The following is a 12,942-nucleotide window of genomic DNA, read 5'->3' as shown; positions in this document are numbered from 1 at the left end:
GGAGTGAAGCTTAAGAGAATACCCTAAGAGAACAGAGCCTACCTATAAAAAAGGTAGGAAAAATAAGCAGACAATAAACAATCACCTAAATATAGAGATTTTTATGGAGACAAAGAGCAAGACACAGACCCAGAAAGGGAGAGTGAAAGCAAAGCTAACACATGCAAAGCCCAAAAGAAAAATATGAATTGGAAACAGATTCTGGAAAAACTCAAAGAGAATTTCAAAAAGCACTTAAAAGAGGCAGAGGAAAAATGAGGAAGAGAAATGAAAGCAATACAACAAGAAATGGATCAAATGAAAAAGGAGGCTCAAAAGCTGACTGAGGAAAATCATTTCTTAAAAATTAAAATTGGATAACTAGAAGCTAATGATTTCATGAGACATCATAAGCAATAAAACAAAAATCAAAAGAATGAAAAAAAAGAAGAAAACATTAAATAATATCTCATTGAGAAAACAACTGACATGGAAAATAGACCCAGGGGAGACAATTTAAGAATGATTGGACTAACTAAAAGCCATGATAAAAAAATAGCCTGGACATCATAATACAAGAAATTATCAAAGAAAATTTCCCAGATATTCTTGAATGAGAAAATAAAATTGAAATTGAAAGACTCCACAGATCATCTCTATAAAGAAATCCTCAAATGACAACCTTCAAGAATATAATAGCTAAATTCAAGAATGCCCAAGTCAAGTAGAAAATACTGTAAGCAGACAGAAAGAAACAATTCATCAGTATAGGTGGCATAAGGGCACCTGGGTGCTGCAGTGGATAAAGTGCCAGGCTTTGAAGTCAGGGTGACTCATGTTTTTGAGTTCAAATCTGGTGTCAGGCATATACTAGCTGTAAGATTTAGGCAAGTCACTTAACCATGTTGGCCTCAGTGTCATCTATGTTCTATTTCATCTATATTCATCTGTTTCATCTATACTCATCTATAAAATGAGCTGGGGGAAATGGCAAACCACTCCAGTATCTTTGCCAAGAAACTCCCAAATAGTGTCATGTGTCATAAAGAGTTGGACGTGACCAAAATGACTGAATAACAATTCCTTTTTTTTTAAATCATGGCAGAGGATCATTGTCTCTAGAAGTCTTGGTCTTAGAAAATTATCTTGGATGTGGAGTGTTTAAGTGGCTTTCCCAGGACCAAATAGCCACTGGCAGGTGTAGAACTTGTAACCAGCCATTCTGATATTCTAGGGTAGGTCACTAACCCCTCTGCTGACTCTTGCCAAATCTTTTTTTCTTGTTATTCTTCCAGCATAGACCCTCTTGCTCAAGTCAAGATGGTCTCCTCCCTGTCCTACAAACTTATGCAACTCTTGTCCCTCCTTTACATTCTTTTTTTAGTTAAAACCTGGAATATTCTCTCCTGTTGCTTCTTTCCTCAAGTCCTTTTTTTCTCTGAAGGCTTCTTGGACTTCTTTAAATCCCCAATGATATCTTTTGGTGACTCATATCAAAATTATTTCTTGTCCCACAATTTAACCCTTTATTATATTTATACTCCATAAGTCTGGTTTAGATGGAAATAACAGTCTGTTTGTGCAGCATCTCCCTTTTGGACCTCATTATAAATCTTCTGTGCCTTGCTACCACTGTTTCTGAAGGTTTCCAAGACCTTTTTTCCTGCCTGATGCCACTCCTGAGACATCTCTGATGGTAATAACAAATGGGGATTTCTTCTCCTCTCCTTTCCTGCTGCCTGTGACTCCTCCCTGCTTTGGTTTTCATCTGTTTGTTCAACTGGTTAGCTGGTTATTGGAGTTCATCCCTATCTCCAGGCACAATATTCTTGCCCTCTTTATTCAGTAGTGGAGGAAAAAACCAACATTGGTTTTCAAGTTAAAGAACCTGTATCTGAATCTTGGCTTTGCCACTTGCTAGCTGTGCAATGATCATGTCTCAGAACCTCAATTTCCTCTTCCATAAAAGAGATTGGACTAAATGTCCATTAAACTCCTTTCCAGCTCTAAATCTCATGATCCTTTAATTGGAAGGGCAGCACTTTAGCCCTTCTGGAAGCAGTCAGGTAGAGAACAGAATTCCCTCCTGAACTGAGACTGTTTATTCCCCTGGCCTTGCTCAAAGTGCTCTTACTTACCCTTTGGGGTCAGATCATTTTCATCTCCTTTGCTTTTCCAATTTCCACTGGTTTGTCTTGGGAATCAGATAATGGACAAGGCCTAACTTAAGTCCCTGGTTCTCCACACATATCAGGCTTTAGGCCAGATGATTTATCACAAGGGCATTATGGCCTGTGTATCTCTTTAAAAGTGCTCTGAATTATTCAAAAATATTTTATGATATTTAAAGGAGAAAGGTTACTCCGCAAAATTGTCTTCTGCTTTTTTAAATTGCAAATGTAGGCTTCTGTGGGTTGGCTAAGGATCCTAACCATGTTCTCTAATACTATTTCTAGAGGAAAATGCATTTTGGGTTCTACAACTGGTATGTGGTCAGATTTTGGATTGTCTGTCCTTATGTTCTAACCAGAATGGCATAGAGATGTTCATCAGTCTTCTTCCTTCTCCCTCCTCTGCTCATGTATTCAAGTTTTCTCCTATGTTTATTATATACTCATTCATATTTGCCTGTTGATACCCTTCTCTTCAAGGCCAAGTTCAAATGTCATCTATTCCAGGAAGCCTCCCCTGATTTGAAAAGTGATCTTTCGACTCAAATTTATTTTCCTAAAATACTTTCTGGGTCTCTTTCTTGCCCTATCACACTCTAGCTTACAGCATTCTTATCTTTGGAAGAGAATAAGTATATAGTTTCAATTATGTGCTAGACAATATATTAAGCAATCTACAAAATTTATTTCATTTGATCCTCTCATCAATTCTGCTATTGTGAAGTAGATGCTGTTTTCTTTCCAATTTTTTAGTTGGGTAAACTGAGGCAAACAGAGGTTAAATGACTTTCCTAGGAACATCCAACTTATATCCGCTCTGTCTCATTCGCTTGACTATTAATTCCTTTGTGGGCAAGGATTCTGCCATTTTTCATCATTTTGGTCCCAGCTCCTAGTTCAGTGCACTAACGCAGAGTAAATACTTCATCTACGTGGATGAAACTGGCAGAGCTGAGATTTGCTTTCTCTTCTCTTTCCTTCTTGGGAATTCAGAGGTATTTGTGTTTATGAAAAATGCATCAATTGTCTGGCACCCCAAACCTACTCCTGTGTTTCCTCTGACCAAATACAACCCACTAAAGTGGGTCCCCCACAGCCCTTTCCTCTGAAATGTAGGAGATTACTCGAGTTGGTGTCAGGGTGGAAGGCAGGAAACCTGGGGTAACTGAGGTAGCTATGGGGTCTGGGGAGAGGTGAGCAAGGGCTCCACAGGGGCTCTTAGGAATTAAAGGGAATGGTTGTGGAGGTTCCAGTCCTAGATGCCTTTCCAGAAAGAATGGCCCTAACTGCTTCCATACAGATGACCTAAGATCCTTTCCAGCTCTCCATCAGTGTTCTAACCACTTCCATCCTTTCTACTCCAGGCGAGACCCTGGAATAAGAGGTACAAACCAGGAAAATCTGGAGACTTACGTTCATTCTCTGCCCCAACTGTGTGACTGTGAGCAGGCACTTCACTTTAGGGACAGAAGCCAGCCTTCTGGGAATCAGTACTGTGGGCTAGATTTGGATTCAGAGATCCAGGGTTCAAATCCTGACCCTGGCATTTGCTACCTGCATGACCTTGGGCATGTTAGCTGAAATGAAGGGACTAGTAGACCTTTCTGCTTCTAAATCTATATCCTACATTCCTTCTTCTAAGAAAGGGACAGGGGCAGCTGGTTAGAACAGTGGATGGCTTCTAGTTGGAAGGATCTGGCTTCAAATCTGCCTCAGACATTTTCTAGCCATGTGACCCTGGGAAAGTCCCTTAACTCTAATTTCTAGCCCTTACTTCTCTTCTGCCTTAGAATGAATACTTAAAATCAATTCATAGACAGAAGGTAAGAGATTAAAAGAAAGAAAAGAAAAGAAAGAGATAATAATACCTTCATTGCCTGTCTCATAGAGTATCCTGAGGATCAACTGAGATGATTATAAGTCAAGTGCTTTGTAATCCATAAACACCTACAAGAATATGCCTAACATTATTAATCTTATTTCTGTTTTTCACTCTGTGACTTTTGCTGTTGTTGAGCCATTTCAGTTGTGTCAACTCTTTGTGACTCCAGTTGGAGTTTTCTTGGCATAGATACTGGAGTGGTCTGCCATTTCCTTCTCCAGTTCATTTTACAAATGAGAAAATTGAGCTCGCCATGGTTAAATGACTTGCTCAGGGTCACACAGAAGTATCTGAGGCCAGATTTGAAGTCAGGTCTTCTTGGCTCTAGACCCAGGACTCTATCCATTGTGCCATCCTAGCTGCCCCTGTGTGACTTTGGGTAAGCCAACACTTCCTTTTCTGAACTTCCACTTCCTTTCAGCTCTAGAGGTAGCTAGTGGGGCAGTAGACAGCATGCCCAGCCAGGGAGTCAGGAAGACTTGAGTTCAAATCCAGCCTCAGACACTCACTAGCTCTGTTACCTTGGGCAAACCAATTAACCTCTTTGCCTCAATCTCCTCAACTGTAAAATGAGAATAATAATAGCTCTTATCTCGAAGGGTTATGATGAGAATCAAATGAGATAATATTTGTGAAAGGCTTAGCACAGTGCTTGGCACAAAGTAGATGGTAAATGAATGTATTATTGTTATCATTATTAAATCTAGGATTGTAGTGAGCCAGGGAAGGGAGGACCACCCTTATTTCTTCAATGAGTAAATCAGAGTTCAGAGAAATGAAGTGACCTACTTAGTATCAGTTAGTCAGAAAGTGCAGGGACTCAGAATTAAATTCACTATGTTAATCTTTTTGGGCTTTTTAGGACAGTTTTACAAAGGACCAGGGAAAAAAGAAACTGAAGTTTCATCTTTCTTGCTTGTGTGAACTTTGTTTCCCTCCGACACCTATCATTCTTTCTCTGATGGGAGCAATGCAGTAGAATTGTGTGGTCAGACTCCTTGCTGGCTAGAGGGGAAGTGGGTCTGCAGTCAGACAGACTTGAGTTCAAATCTAGTCTCAGACACTTAGTAGATGTGTGACCTTGGGAAATTCACTTAACTGCTATCTGCCTCAGTTTCCTCAATCATAAAATGGGGATGATAATAATATTTGCTTCACTGGATGATAAGAATCAAATGAGATAATATTTCTTTTTTTAAAAAATGTTATCTTTATTTTATTCTACTAACAATTTTATACTTAAGTTTTCTATGGTTACATGATTCATGTTCTCTCCCTCCCCTTTTCTCTCCCCACCTCCTAGAGTTGACAATCAATTCCACTGGGTTATATGTGTATTATCACTCAAAACCTATTTCCATATTATTCATTTTTGTAAGAGAGTAATGAGATAATATTTCTAAAGCACTTAGCATAGTGCCTGGCACATAGTAGGTACTACATAAATGCCAGTTAGGTGGCACAGCGGTTAGAGTTCTGACCCTTGAGTCAGGAAGACCTGAGTTCCAATCTGGTCTCAGATATTTACTAGCTTTGAGACCCTGGATAAGTTACTTAACCCTGGTTGCCTCAGTTTCCTCATCTATAAAATGAGCTGTAGAAGGAATGTCAAACCATTCTAGTATCTTTGCCAAGAAAACCCCAAATGGGGTCACAAAGAGTTGGACATGACTGAAATGACTGAACAATAACAAAATTATTGCCATTATTAGTACCCCCAATCACCTGTATCCACTGAACTTTCTATTTCTAGCATCTGTCATCTCATGACCTACTAAGTCCTCACCTGAAAAGGTTGGGTTTTTACAAAGAATAGAAGGATGACAAAGGAAAGTGCATCTTAAAATTCTCGTTCCTACTATCTGTTTTTTAAAAGATTTTTATTGATACTTTTGTTTTCTGTATGCCTGGATTTATATATGTATATAAATGTGTGTGTGTTTTTAAAGACTCAAATATATTTGTATTTATGGATTTCTTTAGTTGAGGAGCAGCTGAGAATAGCTGGATAGAGAACAGCTGGCACAGGAGTCAGGAAGACTTAGGTTCAAGTTTTGCTTCTTAAACTCGCCGGCTGTAGGGGCCAGAGGCCCTGGACAAGCGACTTACCTTGTCTTTGCCACCCAGTCACTGTCGAAGAATCTAAGTTATAAAGGGGACGAGGAAGTTTCCTTACTGAGGGCTCTCTGTGCCAATGAAATCAGAGGTCTGGTCCAAAAAACTCCACTTAATTATCACATTTCCTTATCTCCTAAAGATGTTCCCTGTGACAACAAACCTCTTTTCATGAACTATGACACAATAAAAACTACATATGACAGGAAGGATGTTACTGGGCTGTGTAAAGGACCTTTGTGAAAAGGTTTGGGCCAACACAAATGGCAGGCGTGATAGGAGAGCAAAGGGGAAACAAAACACCAGATTGGAAGTCCTTGTAAAATTGATTGGCCAATTTCAGCCTCATTTTCTCCATCCATAAAAATGAAGATGGCAATGCTTTTTTTTTTAAAGCTACTGATCCTTGAGATTCTTTAATACTAGATTTATTTTTAATGTATAATGACAGCCCATGTATGAGCCCTTCCTCTGTCAGTACAGACCAACCAGTATCCAGCATTTTATGTTTAAGAAAGATACCTGTAATACAAAGAGGTAAATTAATTTGCCTGTTACACAGCCTGTAAAGGATCAGAAGTGAGATTTGAACTCAGTCTTCCTGGCTCAAAGTTAATTACTCTTTCTAACATTTTTTTTGTCTGTTTTATGACATGAGGACAGTACCAGCAAAATATTTCAGTTAGCATTGTAAGAGAGCAAGATTTTTGAAGAAGTAGAATTTTTAAAAGACTATTTGGGGTTCATGATTTATTTTTTGAAAAAATAAAATAAAGTAGGAAAGAGAAGGTGGTTTGATGCTATTGCTATGTCAAAATTACCCTTTAGTCCCTGGGGAAAGGCCAATTAGAGAGGGGGCAAAAAAGTGAGAATATTCTCTAATCATTTAAGTTCTTTTAAAAAATTTTATTTTGTTATTATTTTTTATTCATTTGTATAACCCAGGGGAAGTGCTTATTGGATATAGGATAGGGGAGAGGGGAATGAAATATGTAAATATGGGAAAATATTTTAAAAAATCTAAAAATTAAGATAAAAATTTATATGTATATATTTTAAAAACCCTGATCTTCTGTCTTAGAATCAATACTGTATCTCTCAAAAGAGAGATAAGGGCTAGAGTAGACAAAGAGAGTTAAGTGACTTGCTCAGGGTCACACAAACTAGGAAATGTCTGAGGCCTTCTGTGTCTGACTCTCAATCCACTAAGCCTCCTAGCTATCCCAGTTCTATCAGTTCTGAGATAAGCTTCATATTTTCCAGATAATTAAAACTGAGACAATTGCCTAAATCTTGTTTGAGAACCTTATTATCCTATAAAATATAGTTATTTATTTTATGGCTATAAAGCATAATATTTGCAATATAAGGAATTGCAAATTACCAAGAAAATTCACAATGAGCTTCATCACAGTTAGTCAGTGCCTGGCACATAGACACTTGATAAAAGCTTATTGACTGATTCAGTAACAACAACAATAACAATGATAATGGAAATAATAATAATAATATAACTGCTCTCCCAAAGCCCGTTGGCATGGTCCTTTCTCATTTTGGGGGGGAATGAAAGCTCTCCCCTCTGAAGGGAGAGCTCCAGCCTTCACCAGACTCCTCTCTGACTCCCCTGAGGACTGTCAAACTTCAAGTCCTCTGGGGGACTCTTCAAGCATCAATTCTCTTTGGACACTTCTGGCTTCCAGCCTCTAAAGAGAAAATGGAAGAGGCCAACCCCACTTCAGGTTGCTAAAGGAAAAGACTCTGGGAAAACTCGAAAGGAGCTGGCAGTCCCCATCATGTCCCTATTTCCAGTTTGCTTCTCTAGAGGCTTTGGGGAGTTTCCCTTTGGATGAGATCAAGGAAAATCTCTCTTGGTTGCATTGAGTTATTTCACTCTCAATAGGAAAGCTCCTTTATTTGGTATTGTCAGGTATAGTCCTTCTTTGTATATCTGCTATGATTTCTGTATTGTAATAATTTTGGATAAATGAATTTCTTTGCTATTTCCTATGTACATTCATTATGGAACTGTAATTTGGTGGGATGTAGATCTTAGGGTCCTTCTTCCCCCTCAAAATGACCAGGTGATCAGAAGCAGATTGAACCCAATATTACCTCCTAGACTAGTAATATAGATAATTCATATATTCATATGTGTGTATATATACATATATATGTGTGAATATATATATATATATATTTTTGGAGGGGGGCAAAGATGGTGACAGAGATATGAGTAAGAGTGAAAAGACTCAAGGAAACATTAAAAAGACTCAGAAAAACTCAGAAGGGGACACAAAGAAGGCAAAAAAGGCAAAGAAGACAAAGAAAAAATATAATATAGATAAATCTAGCTTTGTACCCCATCTCTCCTAGGAGAGCAGAGTGACTCTTGGACTCAACCTCCTGTGTTCCCTCATGGTAGGAATGAAAGTCTCCCTTGGAGAAGAGTCAGGGGAGAAGCTACAGGTTTCTATTCCACTTCCCTCCAAGCCACACATAACAACAGCCCTCACCTTCCATGGGGCCCCACTTCACTCCTGGGACCCCCCTTTTCTGTTACACTAATGATAATAATAATGACGATGATGATGTGAGATATTACATGACTTGTTCATAGTAACAGAGCTAGTAACTGGATTTGGACTCATGTCTTTGGCTATCCATCGCCTTTGGTTTTTTCTTTTTACAACCTAGAGATTTTTTAATATTCATAGTCATTAGATATTTGGAAATATTTGTTTTTTAATTAGAAGCAACCAAATTACTTAGCATTTCATAAATTCTTGGTTAGGAATTGATAAAATGATAATTATGATAATAATAGAAAGGAAATCAGGATTCATCTAGACTCATTTCTCAATTCATCTGCCTTCCCACCCCACTCCCCATCTCCACCCCATTGTATGAATCTTCTTTATTATATCCCAACAAAGTGACACAAAAGATAGACCTGGAGTGAGGAAGACAAGATTCAAATCCAGCCTGACACACTCACTAGCAGTGTGATATTAGCCGAGTCATTTAACCTTTGTTTGCCTTAGTTTCTTCATTTGTAAAATGGAGATAATAATAATACTTATCTCCCAGGGTTCTTATGATGATCAAATGAGATTATAATGCAGAGTAAGTGCCACATAAGTTTTAGCTAAATATTATTATTCCTGATAAAGACCCATAAGTCTAATAACTGAAGAAGAGCTCTGTGAGAAGAAACTTGCATTCCTGTTTTAAACAGCTCTAGTTATTAGGAAATTCCCATGTTGTGCTCAAATCTGCCTCCCCTGTAATTTTTTCCTTTAATTTTTTCTTTTTTATTATGAACTTTTAAATTATTAATAAAACCACAAGTATTTCAACATACCAAGAACAAAAAAGAAGATTGTGTTTGAAGTCATGGAGTTTCTCCTATGCATAATTTGGATTTTTTAAGTGCATGTTAAAATGAACAAAGTTGTAGCAAAATTACCTAATTTGTGTCCTGTTCTGAGTTTTTTTTTCTGTGTCTTTTTAATGTTTCTTTGAGTCTTTTCTCTCTTACTCCTATGTCTCTGTCACCATCTACTCATTGCCCCCTCCAAAATGGAAGTCCTACCTTACAACAAATGAGTGGAGCCGAGCAAACCAAATGAACACTTTGACCATGTCTAAAGTCCATATCTTACTCGAGATCTCTGGTTCATCATCTCCTTGCCAAGAGTGAGACTCATTTCATCACTGGTCTTCTAAAGGCATGTTTGGTGACAATGTAGGTCAGTATACTGATGTTTTTGAAGTTGTTTTTCTTTATCTTATTGTCCTCATATGAATTGTTCTTCTGGTTCTGTTCATTTCACTCTGTATCAGTTCCCGAGTCATCCCCAATTTTTCTGAATTCTTCACATATATTACTTCTATATACCACAATTTACTTAGCTGCTCTCCAATGGGGGGTGTTCTTTTTTTCCAATTATTCATTACAACATAGTGTTGTAGAATATATAAATATCATATGTATGTATATGTGGTCATAATATAGGTAAAATAGGAATATTTTAGCATATATGGGTCCATTTCCTCTCTCTTTGGTTTCTTTGGTATATATGTACAGAGTAAGTCACCCACGCACTAACTAGGCACTTAATAAATTTTTTTTAACCTTTACTTTCTGTCTTAGAATGAATACTATTAGTTCCAAAGTGGGAGAGTGGTAAGGGTGAGGCAATGGGGTTTAAGTGACTTGTCCAGAGTCACACAGCTAGGAAGTATTTGAGGCTACATTTGAACCTAGGACCTCCCATTTCCTGGCCAGACTTTCAATCCCCTGAGCCACCTAACTGTCCCAATAAAAGCTTTTTTTTTTCTTTCTTTTTTTTTTTTTTTACTAATTTGTTGATAATAGTACTGCTATATCAAAAACTATAATATCATTTAATGTATCATCATCATTGACTTTAGAGATATAATTCCAAATTGTTTCCCAGAATGATTGATCCAGTTTAAAGATTTACATCTTTGCAGGAGTACATTAATGCGCCTGTTGTCTCACAGCCTCTCCAACAATTGCCATTTTTGTCTTTTCTCAATTTACAAATCTAATGCCTCCCTACGATCTCTAACAGTTGATCACAATTATGTCTGCTAGGGCCATATAGAATAAACTTGCTGATTTTATGTGGTTGATAGCTACAAAATAATGATGCCAGTGATAGCTTTGCTGTGCTAATATACCCACAGAGTATTGTTACTACATAATCAGATGCCAGTGGCATAGCAGGGAACAGCTGATGTGTATTCACTTTGAAGAAAGAATATTTTAGAAATAAGGGGAGCATCAAAATGCAATGAGAAGTCTATGACTGTGGATCTTTCCCTCTTTTCAGATAGGGCTTTTTTTTTTTTATAATACCACCTTCAAATGCTGCCACATTAGGCCACAGGATAAATATATCAATCTGTGTCTGGCTGTGGAAAACAGAGATAGAGACAGTAAGAGAGTCAGAAACATAGAAACAGAGAGAGAGAGAAAGAGAGGAGAGAGGAGAAAAAAGAAGGGAGAAGGGGAGGAAAAAAGCGAGAGAAAAGAGAAAAAGAGAGAAGGGAAGGGAAGGGAAGAGAAAGGAAAAAGAGGAAGAGGGAGACAGAGAGAGGAGAGAGAGAGAGGTAAGACAGAGGTGAGAGGGAGAGAGACAGAGAAGGAGAAAGAGAGACAGACAGACAGACAGACAGAGCAGTAAGAGAGAGCGATTTTACAACTATTCTATCACTATTAGTTAAGCACAGAGCAGAAAGCTTTCCTGCCTTTCCTACAAACTGGGATATAGCTGATATAACACTAGAAGACTTGCTTGAGGTGAAATTTTGGTGGAAAATTTTTTATATCCTTGCACACCAAAATAAATCAACAGGAAATATCCAAGTATTTCTAGGTAGCTGAATGGCACAGTGCTGGGCTTGGAATCAGGAAGACGTGAATTCAAATGTGACCTCAGCTAATTACTGTGACTTTAGGCAAGTCACAACTTCAGTTTACCTCAGATTTCTCATCTAGTTCCTACCTCTCAGGGTTGTAGTGAGAATCAAATAAAATAATGCTTTTAAATTGCTTAATGTAGTGCCTGGTACACAGTAGGTGCTACATAAATGGCAGCTATCATTAGAGGTACCAATGGATTGCAACACATCAAATTCAATGCTATGGAATCTGAGAAGTGGATAAAATTGAGATTGCCACCCTCAAGTTGAAAACAGTCAATTCACTCATTCATTCACTTATTTATGCAAACAAACATTTTTGTTCGAATGGAAGAAATACAGATAAACACTACTATATACTTAGGCACCAGAACCTGAGACGGCAGAGCCAGTGTCATGGAACCAGTGGATAAAAACACCTCTAGTAGAGTTTCCTGAAAAACTACTCCCAACATGGGAAGACTGACTCAACCAGAGCCTGGTATACTTTTAGCCAAGTTGTAAAATATGAAATTCCAACCAGGAATTGAGAAGATGCTTTGTGGGGCTGGATGTTGGTTCACTAACAACTGTAATGCAATCTCTGACTTGTTTCCAGTAGATAAATCAACAGGCATGGATTTATGACAGTCTTTGGTGAAGAATGACCTGAAAGATACTGAAAAGTTCCATATTTCTCTGGTAATTCCCTGTTAACACTGTTCAAATATTTAATTTCTTCCCATTAATGTGATACACAGCAGAGGTCCCCACCTGCAAAATCACTGAATTTCTATTAAGGACATCATGAGATCTTTTGGCCTAATGACTTTAGCTACATGGTCCATTGGGTCTGATTTGCCTACTAGAGAATGACTGAATCCCAGAATCTCAGAGGTCATCTAATCTAACCCCAACCATGAGTGACTCCCCTGTATGACCCCCCTAACAATTGATTATCCAGCATCTGTTGCAAAGCTTTCAGGGACAGAGGGACTCATTGTATCCTGAGAAAGAATGACTATTCTACTTTCAGCTAGTTCTAGATATTTGAAAAATTTTCTCTTTTGAGATGAATTCTGCATCATTACCAGTTCCAGACATTAATTCTAGTTTTGTTCTCTGAGCCCAAGCAGAATAAAGCTTATTTCTGGGAATACAAACCCTGTAAAAATCCAAATGTGGTCATTGTGGCCTTTTCCTTCCCCAGAATCTCTACCATTCTCCTGGTTCCATGAACTTGGGGCCCTCTAGAGGTAGCTGGAAATAGTTTATACTAGCCTCCACAACCCTCCAGTTTAAAGCTAGGGATTTGAAATCCACTTGAGTGCAAAGCCCTACCCATACTCCCATAGATACCTGGAC

This window comes from Gracilinanus agilis, chromosome 1 (assembly GCF_016433145.1).
Source record: "Gracilinanus agilis isolate LMUSP501 chromosome 1, AgileGrace, whole genome shotgun sequence".
In the NCBI taxonomy this organism is placed as follows: Eukaryota; Metazoa; Chordata; class Mammalia; order Didelphimorphia; family Didelphidae; genus Gracilinanus; species Gracilinanus agilis.
This window is presented reverse-complemented; position numbering follows the sequence as displayed.